This window comes from Schistocerca piceifrons, chromosome X, assembly GCF_021461385.2.
Source record: "Schistocerca piceifrons isolate TAMUIC-IGC-003096 chromosome X, iqSchPice1.1, whole genome shotgun sequence".
NCBI lineage: Eukaryota > Metazoa > Arthropoda > Insecta > Orthoptera > Acrididae > Schistocerca > Schistocerca piceifrons.
In genome coordinates, this window is record NC_060149.1 from 111,851,087 (window position 1) to 111,867,778 (window position 16,692).

The 16,692-nt window shown below is 36.3% G+C and overlaps 1 long non-coding RNA gene across 3 annotated transcripts; it reads left to right on the forward strand.

The window, feature by feature from the left end:
- Positions 1–7,001: 7,001 nt before the first annotated feature.
- Positions 7,002–12,076, forward strand: LOC124721129. Of its 3 annotated transcripts, none has more exons than XR_007006273.1 (3): positions 7,002–7,776; positions 9,932–10,049; positions 10,530–12,076. It is a non-coding gene; the product is annotated as an uncharacterized LOC124721129 (long non-coding RNA). The 3 variants fall into 3 exon arrangements; XR_007006272.1 differs by having other exon boundaries at positions 7,003–7,732; XR_007006274.1 differs by having other exon boundaries at positions 7,003–7,710.
- The last annotated feature ends 4,616 nt before the right edge of the window (positions 12,077–16,692 follow it).

Below are 16,692 nucleotides of genomic sequence, written 5' to 3' on the forward strand. Positions count from 1 at the left end.
TTCGCAACCAACGGTTGTTTCATCAGGAAAGAGGGAAGGAGAGGGAAAGACGAAAGGATGTGGGTTTTAAGGGAGAGGGTATGGAGTCATTCCAATCCCGGGAGCGGAAAGACTTACCTTAGGGGGAAAAAAGGACAGGTATACACTCGCACACACACCCATATCCAACCGCACATACACAGACACAAGCAGACATTTGACATTTTACAAATGTCTGCTTGTGTCTGTGTATGTGACATTGTGTATTTGACATTTTACAAATGTCTGCTTGTGTCTGTGTATGTGCGGTTGGATATGGGTGTGTGTGCGACTGTATACCTGTCCTTTTTTCCTCCTAAGGTAAGTCTTTCCGCTCCCGGGATTGGAATGACTCCTTACCCTCTCCCTTAAAACCCACATCCTTTCGTCTTTCCCTCTCCTTCCCTCTTTCCTGATGAGGCAACAGTTTGTTGTGAAAGCTTGAATTTCATGTGTATGTTTGTGTGTCTATCGACCTGCCAGCGCTTTCGTTTGGTAAGTCACATCATCTTTGTTTTTAGATATATTTTTCCCACGTGGAATGTTTCCCTCTACAAAAATTGTCCTTTTTTTGCAACCATATGAAAGTCCTATCAACAAAATGTTGTTTGGTCTATGCTCTGTAGTGAGAAGGTGAACCACAGAGTTATCCAGCCATAATTTATTGTTTAAAATACCCTTGAGGTACCACAAAGTTGACTGGGTGTTCTTCTGACAGGTATTCTTACTTTTCCATCTACATTTCTAATGCACACTTTTTTTTTCTAGTCTCTGAGAAATGAATAAATGAATTGAATTGCTAATCCCATACTACCATAGTACTCAAAGCTTATTTATAAGTGTTCTGTGGTTTACCATGTCAACAGTTTTAGATAAATCTAAAAATACACCTGCTGTTTGTTGTTTTTCCATCAATGGCTTTTAAAACAGTGGTTATATGTTCGTCGATTACCATCTTACTTGATTTCTTACTTTGCAAACCATAATGAGGACTGGCTAATAATCCATTTTTGTTTATAAACTGTATTAACTTAATGTACATTATTTTCCTAATACTTTTGAAAAACAGGCTGTTAATGTAATGGGGCGACAGTTTATCACTTTATGTTTGCCAGTAACTTTGAGAATTGGAATCACTTTGGATGTTGTTAGCTGATCAGGAAAGATGCCTGTCTGTAATGAGGAGTTGCATAATAAGTGACGGGGTCAGCAATATTTGGCAGGAAGAACCGCAAGTTTCTGCTGGGTATGCCATCAACTCCTGCTAGCTTGACTGTATCTTCCCTGCTTACATGATCCACAAACACTGATAATTTACAGCTGTTGATCTTGTTTTCTGTTGGCCACTCGGTAACCACACAGTATGTGTTAGTAACTACCTGAGCACGATGGAATACTGATGAGTGCAATTAGCATATTCAACAAAATGGTGAAATATATTAACATAAGCTACTTTGACATTAAAGTGTGTGGTTGAATTGCTAGTAAGTAAGGCAGAAGACTTCAATATATTCGATACAAGGCATGGCACTGCTTGTAAATACACACACTTCCATTCCGAGATGTATAAGTAAATACGATATCGTAAAATATTCTGAAAAAAGTGGTGATAAATATTGTGTGATATATCCCCATATCCCATGTTAATCAAATAACAGACTAAAACCAATATATAGGTACTAAGTACACATTATTGATGTGTGTGATGTCTTATAAGATTGACCGCGGTATCTCCGTAAATAAACGATGGAGAAACCCAAATAAAATAACCACAGACTTTATAACTTTTGCAGATCACATGGCATTAATTACTGACTCACTAGATAGTGCTAAAGAACAAATCAGAGAACTACAGACAGAAGCAGGCAAATTAGGGCTAAAGTATCATATGAAAAAACACACTTCATGAAAAACATCAATGATACCCTTCCACATCTTAATTCATCACAACACAACATCTAAAACAAACTTCTTTAAATACCAGTACCTAGGAGAACTGATAACAAGCAGTACAAAAGGAAAGATACTATGGAAAGCAGAGTATTGTACATAAAATGACAAAAAATATATAGAACTATAAATAGCTCTATTTGAAAGTGGAAATGCTAATTGATGTGATGAGAAAAAGAAGATTACAATTTTATGGGCACATATACCGAATGGATACTAAGAGACCAATGAAGCAGGCCTTCAAGTTACTAACCAGCTACAAATCCAAACCTACACTGTTCACTGAAATTGACAATGATATGAAATACACTGGACTTAGAATGAATGTAATAGATAACAGAATACTTCTTAGGGAAGCAATAATAGATAACATAATACTTCTTAGGGAAGCAACCCAAAAGGCAGAATTTCATGGGAAAAAAGATGAGGTCTGCAATCGGAAGAAAGTGGACTCAGGAATAAATGGAATAACAATCTGGAAGGATGAAGGAAGTCTGGAAGTAACGAAAATTAACACAAAGAAGCTGTCGACATTGATTTCCTTGAAGAATCTGCTTGAAAGTCCCAATTAGTAAATTTAATGATGTCATTCAACTTAAATATGAAAGTTATATGTCCTACAAGATTAAACAGCTGTCTTGATCAGGTTGCTACTAACACTGATTGCACAGTAAAAATTATAAATGTTGGTTTTTCAGATCACAGTGCACTAACAATATATTTTAATCCACCATTCAATGTACTCCCATCAGGAGAAACAGTTATTAAATGTAGAAGTTATAGTGATAGCAACATAAACAACTTTGTACTTAGCTTAGAGAAAGAAGACTGGCAAAGTGTATTTACTTCCTCAACAACAAATGAAAAATATGACAATTTTCTGCAGATATTTGAATATTACTTTAATTGCCATTTCCCAGAGAAAACAAAGACTATCACTAACAAAAAACAGAATGTTTGGGTCACAAAAGGTATTAAAACTTTATCAGAAAAGATGAGGCTGCTGCAGAGACTTAGCAAACTCGACAGTGGCAAATCCAAAGAGTTCAAGGTATACTATAAAAATTACAAAAACACATACAGGAGATTTATAAAATGCGCTAAAAAAGCTCATAATGATAAAACAATTAGGTGCTCTTCCAATAAATGTTGGAAGAGCACCTAATTGTTTTAGCATTATGAGCTTTTTTAGTGCATCTGGGGTATAATAAATGAACAGACTGGTAGAAAGTTAAGGATAGAGGATAAAATCACACTAAATATAGAAGGACAAAAGACTGAAAATGCACATAAAATTGCCAATAAATTCAACTACTATTTTTCAGAAAGTTTCACAAATCTCCTAATCAACTCTTTACATACTGTCCACTCTCCTCCCACAAATCTCCTGACTAACTCTCCAAACACTGCACAGTCTTGTTTCAAAAATAATACTCCTCTGAACTCCTTTTTCCTATCTCCTACAACACCGCATGAAATTGAAGATATTATTAAAAAAAGAGTCAAAAAGATTTATTCTGCAGGGCATGATTTGATACCCTGCTTCTTACTTCATAAGTGTTCAAATTACATCAGTGGACCCCTGTCAAATATCATAAATACCTCATTTCTAGAGGGAACATTTCCAGACCAGCTAAAACTTGCTACAATTATACCTCTCTACAAGAAGGGAGAGAAAACGGACGTGACAAACAATAGGCCACTTGCTATACTATATGCCTTGTCAAAAATATTTGACTACTGTATGTTAACTAGATTACAAATATGTTTAAATTCTAACAACATAATCACATCTTCCCAACACAGATTTCGGAAAAATAGGTCCACCACACATGTTCTGTATGCATTTCTAGAAAAGTGCTCAAGTTTCATTGACCATAAACAACCTGCTGTCTGTATATTTCTTGATCAGTCCAAGGCCTTTGACATGGTCGACCACAAGCTGCTGCTTATGAAACTCCATAAGACCATATGTATGGGATTAGAGGTGTAGTCCACAATTGGCTCCATAGCTACCTTAGTCAAAGAAAGCAATATGTAGAAATAAGAAAATCAGAGACATTCAGGCACTGCAGGTCAGATATACTACATACAACAAATGGCGTCTCTCAGGGATCTGTCCTTGCCCTGTTCTTTTCATATTGTTCATAAGTGATCTCCCAGAACACATACCAAATGCCAGTTCCTTTCTGTATGCGGACGACACAAATATCCTGATAACCAGTAGAGGTGACACATTGCAAGATGCAGTTAATGAAACTACTTGTCATTTACAATCGTGGTTTGAAGCAAATAGACTACTCATAAATACTCAAAAAACTGTAAGTACGAACTTCCATACTAGACAAAATAAAACCCCCTTCAATGCAGTTATAGTTATCGGCAAAGATGACATTATGAACAGGCAGGACACCAAATTTCTTGGACTTACCATCAGTAACACACTAAATTGGAAACCACATATTGAGGCATTGTCACAAAAGCTTAGTAAAACCTGCTATCTATTATGATCATTAAAAGACACAGCCATTGTAGATACCTTGAAGCTGGTGTACCATGCCCTGTATGAGTCTGTCTTGATCTATGGCCTAATCTTCTGGGGAAAGAGCTCTGAGTCTCTCACAGTTTTCAAGTTACAAAAACAGGTAGTAAGAATAATGAAATGTAAAAAAAGAACTGAACACTGTAAACCACTATTTCAACAGCCAAAAATCCTGCCACTGCCTTGCCCTTATATATATTGGAACTAGCTTGTTTTACAGTACAGCACTTGGATGCCCTCGACAGAAATGCAGACCGCCACACGCATGACATCAGAAACAAAACACAGTTACAAATTATAGCCCACAACACACAATTATATGCGAATGGGGTTAAATGTATGGGCATTAAAATATACAACCACCTCCCAACAGACATAAAAACAATCAAAAACCCAGAAATAATGAGAATTAAATTAAGGAAATTGCTACTAAATCAGTTTCTATTCCGTACATGAATTTCTTGAAACAAAATTTTAATTATTTGCAATAAGCTGTTTATTCAGTTGTAGATGTTTCTACTTAGTAAGATAATTTAATTATTGTTTGTCACTCATATTCTGTCTGTATCTCTTATATGTATTCTGCTATGTGAAGTATGCACAACCTTTTTTATATTTTGTCTATATATCCTATATGTATTCTACTATGTGAGTTACGTACCACTACTGTCATCTCTCGTCGTATACCTTCTTAACATAATTTTACAAATTGACTTGTCCTATATCATGATGTGCTTTGTTGTACAAATTGTATGACCTACAGGACCAATAATAAATCGACCAATAATAAATCAATCAAATCAAATCAGTCCATTTATCGTATCCTCAAGGAGGGCTATTCGTGCATATAAATAAATAATAAAAAGGCAAATAGAAAAATTTGCTGGACGTGTCCAGTGGTTCTTGTCTTTGCGTTTCATCTGGACGAACATTTATTTAAAAGATGTGGTAAATATCCTGAAATCCGATGAGCTCCGCGAAAATATAGTTGTACCACAGATGTACATTACGTCTGCTACTCAGTGATCTCTATACTATGGAGATCACTGCTGCTAGTTGTCAGAGATAGAGGATACTCGTGCTGCCATCTCGTGCAGACGTTACGAAACACGTAGTAACGAGTGCTTGCTGAGCTGTCATTGTAAAATTTTATTAAACTACTGAAGTACCACACTATTTCTGTAGAAAACTTGAGACAAAAAGTAAATTATTTATGCCAGGAACTGCTACCGTTACGCCCACAGGAATAAAAGAGCTATAAATTTCATTGCATTGGTTCCACACTCGTTTGTCTCGGCATTCTTTCTCCTTTAAATATCCGACTCTGTACCTCACGCACTTTGAGAGAGAGAAATTTAAATACAGAACGATAATTACAATACAAAGCCGCGTTATCTTTGTTATGCGTAATGATAAATGGTTGTTAACCCCCTTTAACTCCGCCTGCAGCTTCTGTACAGTGAGTTGAGTATATTTGCGGAAGCTGTTGCCGGTCCCAAGCCCGGATAAAGGAGGAGGGTTGGCCATTAAAGAAAGCTGTAAAAGGGATGACTCAAGTTGTTTAGGGACTGATTTTGCGAGGGGAAGGTTGTAAGTAGTCATTGCCGCAACCATGGCTGCAGTATAGTTATAAAATTTAGAATTTAATAAGCAGCCAGCCACAATTATGGTTCAGAAAAGTTTATTGGAATCAAACCATCACCGATTTCGGATTTATTACAAATCCGTGTAAGATGGCGCCTACAGATTTTCTTACTTTCCTGCTAGGGCCTCGTTTCGCAGTGTACATTTTCTGCCATAAAATTAAAAGTTCTTCATTCGAAATCCGATTAACTGGGAAGAGATTTTTTTCATTTTAAGCTACATATAAACAAATGGAATGATATTAAGTTAAATAAAGCATGCAATGTGCCGAAAACTTACGCACACCAAGTATGTTTACGACATATTTCATGTTTTATTTTACTTTACGGTCATGTCTTGTGTGTTCCTATTACGTTTAAAAAGAAAAAAATCTGTTGAAAGTTCACAAATACAAAACGTTTTGTTTATAGTGGTGCGCAATAACGATTGCAGAACGAAGCGATAGCACAAATCCGTGTAAGATGGCGCCTACAGATTTTCTTACTTTCCTGCTAAGGCCTCGTTTCGCAGTGTACATTTTCTGCCCTAAAATTAAAATTTCTTCATTCGAAATCCGATTAACTGGGAAGAGAATTTTTTTCATTTTAAGCTACATATAAACAAATGGAATGATATTAAGTTAAATAAAGCATGCAGTGTGCCGAAAACTTACGCACACCAAGTATGTTTTCGATATATTTCATGTTTTATTTTACTTTACGGTCATGTCTTGTGTGTTCCTTTTACGGTGAAAAAGAAAAAAAATCTGTTGAAAGTTCACAAATACAAAACGTTTTGTTTATAGTGGTACGCAATAACGATTGCAGAACGAAGCGATAGCAGAAAAGTAATAAAATCTTTCACAGACATCGTAATATGGAATTGTGACAAATCCAAACCGGCATTGATGTGCTTTAAATAACATTCTTTAAATTATGCGTGTGGCTGGTATCTGTTTTAAATAATAAACCGTATAATTAACAGAGCCATCCTCTAAGACTCGGTACCATAATGAGATCGTTTACATTTGATTATCCCACCCATCTTCAACTTAGGAGTATGGTGGAAACCTTCGCAAATAAAGCATCTACACAGCCCCACAGCGGTGATAGCTATATGGAAATCGCGAATCAACTTGTGTGGTTTCCTTTTGTTTCTTTAAATACGACTGATATGTCATCAACAGTTGTTTCTAGTGAATGTAGTAAGGAATTTTGCGTCTTTCAGAATAATCCACTCAAGAAATTGACGTTGAATACTACTATAAATTCCGGGGTTTTTCATCTGCATGTTACGTAGGTTAAATGGAGAAAGTTAACAATATGTATTTCTACAGATTTCCAAGACAAACTAAAGAGTTGCATCTGATGTGGAGTAGTCCTTGTAAGCTGTGAAGGCGGAGGGAGTTTTGGCTAGTGGAGTTTCAAAAGCAGACTTAAGACTCAGATAATCGAAAAAGTCCAAGATTAATAGGAATGCTTTAACAGGGCTACCAGAACTTAAAACAAAGCTACATCATGGGAAAAAATGAATGAAAACCGCTTAAAGCTTTGTACGATAGCAGCAACAAGAGCTAGGTAATGGACATATGAAGACAAGGTATTTGCTCTGTCCTTATACAAGCAAAACCCTTGCCCATACAGGTATTTGTTAGTTCATTTTTGCCTTCCTTCTGTGACTCATATGAAACCTCTGTTGTGTGTTGCACCTTCCAAGCCAGGATTGAGTCCTGCAGTGATGAATGTAATAAAAGCAGAAGCCAAGGCAGTGCACAACAATGATAAATATTTTGCTTTGTTCCTTGATGAAGTGTCTTTGGAGACAATTTTTTATTATGATGTGAATAAGCAGCAAATCAGTGGGTTTCACGATATAAGAAGGGCAAATATATGTGCAGACCATGATGTGTTGGTAGTCTGGTCAGAGGCATATGCAAAATTTGGAGGCAGGTAGCCGCATATCTCTTCACTCAGAGCTCAGTTCTAGGTACTACTTTAAAAGTTCTTATTATCTATGTTATAAGCAACTGCAAATAGAGCTGATGGCAGTTCATACAATTTGTCATCAGAGTGCAGCCAACCGGGGAGCACTGAAGGGACTATGCAGTCAGTAAACAAGTGAATCCAGTCCATTTCATTTTTTACCTATTGCAGTCATTTATGATGTCCCACACCTATTAAAGTATACTAGAAATACTCAACTAGAAATAAAATTCAGTTTGGGTTTAAAAAGGAGGCCAGTTTTGAATTTATTCAGAGGACTTTTCTTCTGCATCAGGACAAAATGTTTAAGACTTGCCAAAATTGCAGAGGAGTCATTTTGACTTTAAGGATTCTTTTACTAAAATGGAAGTTACGACACATGCAGCCCAGCTTAGTTAGAATTGCTGTTGTTATTGAGACCTATGTAGCATTTAATATTTTACCTGCAGATGTTAATATACACTGCACAATTTGTTGAAAAGATAGATTGCCTGTTCAATTCACTAGACAGCTCCCATTATTATCCACAAGGTATTAAATTTTGTAAGCGTGCCCTCTCTCCAGGGGCACCACATACTGAAATGTGGTACAGTGTATTAAAGGAATTGGATAAATAGAAAGTGTTGCAGTTAGGAACAGGGAGAGGCAAGACAAAATGTCCAGTTTCATAAGTGGGTGGCAAACTACAATAATCACTGATGTTCATTTAGTGCAGATTTTTTTTAATGGCTTCAATTTTTTAAGTATGAGGACCTTTACTCAAGACCCACTGGAGAATGTTTTCTGTAGTATGAGGCAACACGGTGTTTCAAACACCATCCCAACCTGCCTTCAGTCCGTAGCAACACTGAAAACAGTTACTTATCCTTACCTATAAATTCATTACATAATTGTGAATATGTTAGTTGTATGCCATTATGCAATTTAAGGCAATTACATGACAGCTTTCTTGACTCCAGAAAAGATGTTTTCATAACTGATGAAAATGTTTTATATAGTGTCCTTGCTGATAATGCAGCAGTGGTGTCAGTGATGGTGAAGAGGCTGATGTAAGCAATGACAGACAAGCATTAACGTATGTAGCTGATTACATTTTGCAAAACATGGGAGGAATACCTGAAATCAACTGTGATGACTGTAAAACAACTGTTTTCATCAGCAATCACAGAGGATCACGTATTTAAAAATTTCTGGGCATCTGATACCTTAAACATAAAATTATTGTATGGAAGTGGCAGCCCGATATCCTTTTTAACAGATGTCCACAGTCACTTGTATGCATTTTTAGTGGACAACCAGAAAAATTGGAATACAAATTCTATTCACTGTCTTGATTTCCAGAAGGGATAACAATTTGTAAAGCCCACTTTTCTGAACAGTGTATATTAAGTAAATTTGCACCAATTTTGATTTACATGTATCTCAAAAATTGAAAACAGACTATCTGTACTAAAAGAATAAATGTGGTTAAGGAGAAATTGAAGAACAAGTTTAAAGCTGTTTGACAGTTCAGAGATCAATTTTGCTGTGTACTTCGAAAACAAAAAATGTAGAAGTCAATGTTTGTCTTTATTAATTGCTGTTATCCCCATTTACTATCTGTGATACTTCTCTCTCAATCTTGATGTTGTATCTGCTATTGTGTTGAAGCATTTACTCTCCTTTTATGTAGGAACATTTTAGAGGAAGTCAGTGATTAAATAATGCAAGTTACCTGAAATAGGCCTACAGTTGTGAAAAATATTTGATAACACATAGGTCTACATGCTTTGCCCACTTCTACTGGAAAGCTATAATAATCCTTGTGATTTTCCAGATGCAGTTCCCTCCGTGTCTAAGTATCTACATTACCTGGGAGAGAACATCCTGTAGACGTAGATTGTAGGGAATGCCTGAGTAGGCATACTCTGTTTAAAACAGCGATAACTTGAAGCGTAAGTATTCAAAGTGATTGTGAGTATCTGAACTCGAGTTGCCAATGTGATCTGAGAGAGATTATAGATAATGTTTTGCGTTACTTGTTCTGGTAATGAAAATTCTATTTGTCTTGTGAAACATATACAATCCCACAAAATCTTATGCCTTGTAGTAATTAGTAATGATTTCCTTATATGTGGTTGTAGATGTAGTAGATGCATTAAGACTGATTACATCCAGTCAGATGTATATCTAGATGTGTTGAGGTTGATTAGGTGCAAGGAAGAGAGTGGGATTTACAGATATTCCAGTTAAAAATTTGACAATTTGTATATTATGTTAGCTGAAGTGTAGGCCTAATACTTGAGGATATATTTAAAAAGTTTAGCTGTACAATTGGTTGTAATATTGAAGAAAATATCTTTCTTGGAAGTACTTTAGTGCAGTAAATTTCATTGCAACTGCAGGTAAATAAGTTTGGGTAAAACTTCTTGCAGGTAAGACTGGCGCACTGAACTGCTGCAGAAACAAAGCGATGTATAGATGTCAGATGATAATCTTGTGTTCGTCATCAAAATGAAAGTTGTAACACACTCAGGAAATGAGCACAGGAGAGCAGATGTAGGAATCAAGTGTCACTGCACTCGGTGAGGTTGTAATGGAGTTGGTTTGCGGTAGGATGAAACCCAGTGCTGGTCCATGGGCCTACTGTTCTCAAAAAGTACGTTGCGGCTGCTGAGCTCAACTCTAAATCTGAAGAACATAAAGTGTCACATGCCTTCACATCAAGAGACAGTGTAAGAAGGTACAAATGTAATCCAGGACATTAGCGCAAAATGTGATCACGAACGTTACCCCATCACCTCTCATCCCTTTGTCACCCAAATACTGGCATTGAAAATTTTCCACCACCAGGATGACTTGCATCCAAGTTGAGAGCCACCACACAGAACTTTGTTAGCAACCTTGGTTATGAAGATGGGGCCATCTCACCACAATCGTAGAAATTTCAAAGCAATAGGCCTACTGCTGTGTTAACATTGCCAAGTTCTGTAAACATTCTCCTGTTTGTTTTTACCCCAAATGTCATATAAGAGTGGGATCCAACACACTCTCTACATCATTTGTCCACTAAATTCAAATGGTCGGTGGAGGAAAGATGTTTGTTTATGTTCATCCATAAATAAACATTTATTTGCACTCAATGTCATCAAGATTAAAGCTGATAACTGAAGATCTAGCTGAAGCCTCTTCAGGCTTCTTATACTTAAATGCCAATACACATATTCCCTAACGGTATTTGTGGACAACAGAAACTTTAATGAACTCGGCAATTCACAAACACAGTACTACAGGTAGAAATAATTTACTTCTCCTGGTTTAAAAGGGAGTTTTATATTCTGGTGCAAAAGATTGTAACAGGTGGACTGTAGAAAAGAAACTAAACATTCCCACCTATCCATATAAACGGCAAGTTGACATATCCTGAGCATGTGAATTTGTTGAAAACAAGTGACCAGTCAGTGTGTAAAAAAGAGTCGAGCTAAGACACTAAAAGTAAGTTGTCAGTCAGCGTGTGAAAATAATCAAGCTGTATACGGAAAAAAAAGAGGAAGTATCCAGTCTATGTGTGAAAGCAAACAAGCTACTGCATGTTTGTTTTGCTTCACAATTGCTAAATATGTATGGGAATTGGACATACATCCTAATCTCCTTCTCCCCTCCTGTCGCCTACCATCTCCTTTCCCCTCTCTCTGTCCATCTCCTCCTCTGTCCTCTCTATATCCATTTCTTCCCTCCCTGCCAATGGCCATCTCTTCTCTCCCCCTTCTCTCTCTGAGCTTGAGCCTTGCTTGTTATTACAATTTTAGTTTCCATAGTAGTATTCTAATCATAAACCATAAATACAATGTTCCTGTTTCCTGTGAAAACAGACTGCAAGGAATAAAACAAAACAGTATAGTTTTGTGTTTACAGTTTGCATTTAAAATATATATAATGAGGTAGAACATATATGGAAGAAATAATTTGTCTAGCAGTTTAAGTGCCCAGCTGTCATAATTGAAACTGATTGTGAGAAAGAAAACAAAACTATACATTTTCACAGCAGAGCATGGCAAACATTTTCTTTGGCACAGTCAGTTTTAACAGAAAACTGGTAGTTGGTCTTTAAAAGAATATATGGCCTGTGTCTCTCTGAATGTTTATAAAGGTATCATGTAAAAATTTGAAATAAATTGGTCAAGACCTTTTTGAGATTTCTGCTAACAGTGTTTCCCATTACCATATACAATTTAAAAAATGTAGCCTATATGCATCTAAGCATTTATTAGGGTATTGTGCAAACATTTCAAGTAAATCAGTCAAGTACATTTCCAGATTTGTCTTTTTACAGTAATATAGATTAATGAACACTGGGCAAGTGAATATCAATTGCAGTTATAATTATGTACAACCAGTGTTTGACTTAATAATAGTTTACTGTAGATGGATACAAAACTGTGAAAAGGGGGTGGGGGGGGGGGGGGGGGGAGTGCTCAGTGTATGTTAGTAGTGGCATAGACTTGCATTGCAGTGCCCTTGCTGTGTATGATTACTGTACAGAAAATTTACTGGAAACAGTAGTGTTGTTCTGTCAATGTAAAATCTTACAATTGTACGTGTATAACTGCACAACAGATAGTGATATTGGTATATCTGTGCAGGTTACAGAAACTGATTGTACACTTTGAGAAATGGCCTAAATATACAATTTTAATTTTTGGTGGCTTGAGTACTGATACAAGACTAAGGACACATACACATTAACCACTCAGTATGCTATGATCACATGACCTGTTCTGTATTAACGATCACTTGACAAGACAAACTGCTTGCCTTGACAATGTAATTACTAATGTTGATACAAATCAGTTATCAAGTAGGGTTGTTCAATACACATTATATCAGTGCATAAAGGTGTTCAGTTAAATTAAATACTAAAAAGTCTATATCTGATTCCAGTGAAATTAAGTCCAGAACCTGGCTAAAGACAACAAACTGGAATGGCATTCTGCTTGGAAGCAGGCCTACTCACATTGAAAATGCATTTACATTAACTGTCAGTGCACTGTCAGATATATTTAAAACTAATTGCCCTAAAGTAGTGAGAAAAAATAAGGGAACTGACAGGATATATGGTCTCACATCTGTGCATTACCGGTTCACACACTATCTACGAAAGCTATTAACTTTGTTAATAATTTCCTATGACAAATCAAGGGATAGTGGAGCAGAAAGAGCAAGCCACATATAGTTAAAGAACAAATATAAGGCAGAAATCAGTCAGATTAAGCAAGTGCAATGTTAATGACGTTTATATTAATAAGTTGCAAAATAAATGTAAAGTAGCCTGAATTGTTGTCAGGACTTATGTGGGCAGAAGTAAAGATATCAGCAAAAATAATTCCTGTGATGCTGGTATCACACCAGATGATTTCAACACATTCTTTGTTCATGCTGGCAGTATGAATAACACTGCTGCAGCTGAACACAATCGTAAATATGACAACATCCATGACTCAAAACATGAAAACTCTTTTCCTACAAAATATTGAAGATTTAGTTCCTGGCACTAAAAGATAAGAGGTAAAAGTAACCAATAATAAAAGTGCAATAGCAATACTAACTTACTCAAAATCAGAAGACATTTATGGACTCTCTATTTTCGAGAGAAAAAAACTGAGGATATAATAGCACATCCATTAAATTCTCTTATAAACTGGATGTTTGTTAGTGGTTGTTTCCCTATATCCTTAAAAATAACACACATTACTTTTCTGCTAAAAAATTTATCGTGTTTTGTTCTAATTCTTACCGCCCAACCTGTGTTGCACCCATCCTTTTTTTCTTTCTGCATGACCGTGTGTGTAAGCGTACTAATTACCAGATTTGCAGAAAACTATGACTTTTTAAACCTTGTGTGTGTGAAACATAGTAATAAGATGAAATGTGATGTCAAGTTATGTTTGTGGTCCCAAAAATGGATCTATTGCAAATGTTTAAATACCTTAGAAGAGAGAAACATAATCCGTGACTGTGGAAATGTGCACTGCAATTTTCATGTTATTCTATGTTTGCAACAGGAATACCGAGAGGAAAGTGTGACTGCCTTATTAAAATATGGTATATTAGTTGTGCTGTAGTCTGATAAAGTAACAGAAGACTATTCAGAGTGTAGTGAAATTGTCATAACCGAACAAAATGATAACTTCATTAGGCCCAAAAAGTTCCATCGTGCTAATCGTAATGATAACAACACTAGTCTGCCAATAGCAAATAATTTTGCACTTTTAACGTGTTATGAATCAAAAGATGTGAAAATAGTCATATCAACTAAGTACTCTCGCCATACTTGCACTGTACATGCTTGAGCACTGTCCTGCAAAATGATGGTCAGGTCCTGCAGAAAGTGTCATTACTTCTGACTGGTCAAAGGTTGTGTTCCAAAAACGAACAGCACAGAGGCAGAAGTGATGACACTTGATGCAGGACCTGACCATCATTTTGCAGGACAATGCTCAAGCACGTACAGTTCAAGCTGTTACTGATTTCTTTGACTGATGGGGCTGCTAAGTGCTATACCACCTACTGCACTCCCCTGACTTAAGCCCTCATAAGTTCAACTCAATTTCTAAACTGAAAACACTTCACAGCATTTGCTTCAGAACTGCTACAAATTCGTTGGTCAACACAACTGGCACTGCTAAGAGTATCCTACAACTTCCACATCATTGGCAATGGGTTATGCACAATGCTGGTGACGACTTTGAAGGCCAGTAAAACTTTGAAACACGTATCTATTTTGTACGAGCTGTAAATAAATAGTTGCCAGCATTAAAGTTCCAACCCTTGTATGTAGTTCTATAATGGAAAACGTTGTAAGCCCATTCAACAATCTTTGGTGGCTTCTGATGTTTACCTGCTTAAGAGCTCTCGAAATCCCTAAATATATTTAAAACAGTTACTGTACAGGACAAGATACCGAGCAGAAAGCTGGGCAGTTATAGGTGAGCTGGTGCATTACCAAACTCTTCCCTCTTGGGACTGAACTGTATCCCCCTGTTGACATTGCTGGACAGGAATTGTAATGTAGCCACAATTGCCACATATGAAGACACATACTGGATGTGGTCACAGGAAACACAAGAGAAAAGCTGGAGGCAAAAACAACAAATGTTATTTTGCTGATTAATGCAGATTCTTAGGTATTCTTGTGGATAATTAACTGAAATGGAAAAAACGTATTAATAATGTCTGTAAGAACCTGAGCTCTGTCATATTCTTAATGATGCAGCTATCACAGTATTCAGACAAAAAACCTTCTGTGTACAGTGTATCATGGACTTTTCGAACCATACTTACAGTATGGAGTGACTGTGTGGGGAAACTCAAACAAACAAGAGACAAAACGAGTGTTCACATTACAAAAAAAAAAAGCAATTAGGACCATTTTAAGAAGAAAGACCTCTGAAACGTGCAGAAACTGTTTCAAGAATTTAGGTATCTTAACTTTTTCATCGTTGTATATATACAAAACAATAATGTACATCACAAAAGGTAGTGAGGACTGGATTACAAATGCTAGTGTACACACCCACAATACAAGAAGGAAGAATGAAGTACGGAGCATACCCCACCGACTGGCAATGCTAGAAAAAGGACCCCAGTACTCTGGTATCAGACTACTAAGAAGTCTGCCCATTTACCTGCAAGACAGTGTACTTCATAATGACTGTCCAAAAAAATTTAAAGGCTATCTAATTGAAAAAGAGTTTTACAGTGTTGCAGAATACTTATGCCATTAAATTTGTATATGTTGTTACTCATTATCAGTGATGTAAAAATGTAACCTAAAGGTGTAGAAAAATAAGTGATAAAGAATGTTAATACTTTGACATGTCCTATACTACACATACATTTACTGTACACAATGTAATCTTACAGGGTCAAATAAAATTCAATTCAATTCAACAGAAGCTGCGCACAATATAACGTACTTACTACTGCTGGAGAGCTAGTCCCAAACAATAAATCCTACCACTAAAGTAGGAGGAATTTCAATTTGCTGGTGCCATGTGTGTTAATATTTTGGTCTATACTTTAACAAGAAAATTATTGTTTTATTATTCAAGTAAAGTAACTAAGAAAGCTTGCAAAACTGTGTATGAGGTAGCTCAGACTGAAATTGACATGAACTATCAATTCCAGTGAAAAGATTATATAGTAGCGCCATTGCTGTATTTGCAGCAAACATGCGGGCCAAACAGTTGCACAGTGATCATGCAAAAGGACACCTTGGACATATGCAGAGAGATGTGCTTCTAAAACTAACTGTAACATTGGAACTACATCAGCAAAAGCATTATTAGTAACTTATTGTTGTTTTCTTTATATGATAACTTTAGACAACAGAAATATACTACATTAGTGGAACATCAAATATGAGGAAATTAAAGAGGTCGCATTTCACATGGACATCGTACTTTAATTCTATCAAATTCCACAAAAACAATGCATCATACAGATGATAAAACAAAAAAGAAAAGCAAGTTATGAACCACAAAGTATGTGCCAAGACTGTAGTTTTTCTGAGGCCAGCATAAAACCAGAGGACACTAG